We start from the raw sequence: 769 nt of genomic DNA, 5'->3' as shown, positions 1-769 counted from the left end.
GGGTGGCGGGAGGGGGGGGGGGGGGGCGAGGCCCAGGGCGAGCCGGCCCATGGCCGCCATACGGCAGGGATCCGCCGGGGGTGAGGGCCCCGGGGGCCGGGAGGCCGGGGCGCGGGACCACGCCCGGGGGCGCGGACGCCCGGTCCATGACACACAGGGGTCCGCACACGGTGATGGTTGGGGGGGGGGGCAGTATGGTGGCGAGCCGACCGCCCAGCAGCCCCAGCCGGTGCGCCTGGACGCGGCCGCAGTCGCACAAGGGGTGGGCTGCGAAAAAACGCCCGAGCCACCCGCGGGACAGCCAGACATATGGGACCCAGGGCTCCCGCTCACGCACGCGCACGTACACGCACATACACATATACATGCCCCCGGCGTGTCCGGCCCGCCAGCCGCACAGCACACCGAGAGCCCCATCGCCGGAACGCGATGTCCAGTGTTTACAGGGGGCCTCCCCACGCTTGGGGCCCGTGCGCCGCGCACACACACGCGCATCCATACACACATACACACACGCGCACACGCGCATGCACCCACACACGCCCATACAACCACACACACACACACGCACACACACACACATACACCCCCCGAGAGGCCAACGCTCGCGTCGCCGGACCCGGTCTATTCTGCCAGAACGCCGGGCCGGCCGCCGGAGTGATGGGTCCCCCGCCCCAGCGCGCGGCGCGCGCCCGCCCCCCCCCCCCCCCCCCCCCCCCCCCCCCCCCCCCCCCCCCCCCCCCCCCCCCCCGGCTGCTCATCCCTCTCG

Source organism: Fonticula alba (genome assembly GCF_000388065.1).
Source record: "Fonticula alba strain ATCC 38817 unplaced genomic scaffold supercont2.4, whole genome shotgun sequence".
Lineage (NCBI taxonomy): Eukaryota > Rotosphaerida > Fonticulaceae > Fonticula > Fonticula alba.
Note: the sequence above shows the minus strand (reverse complement) of the source record.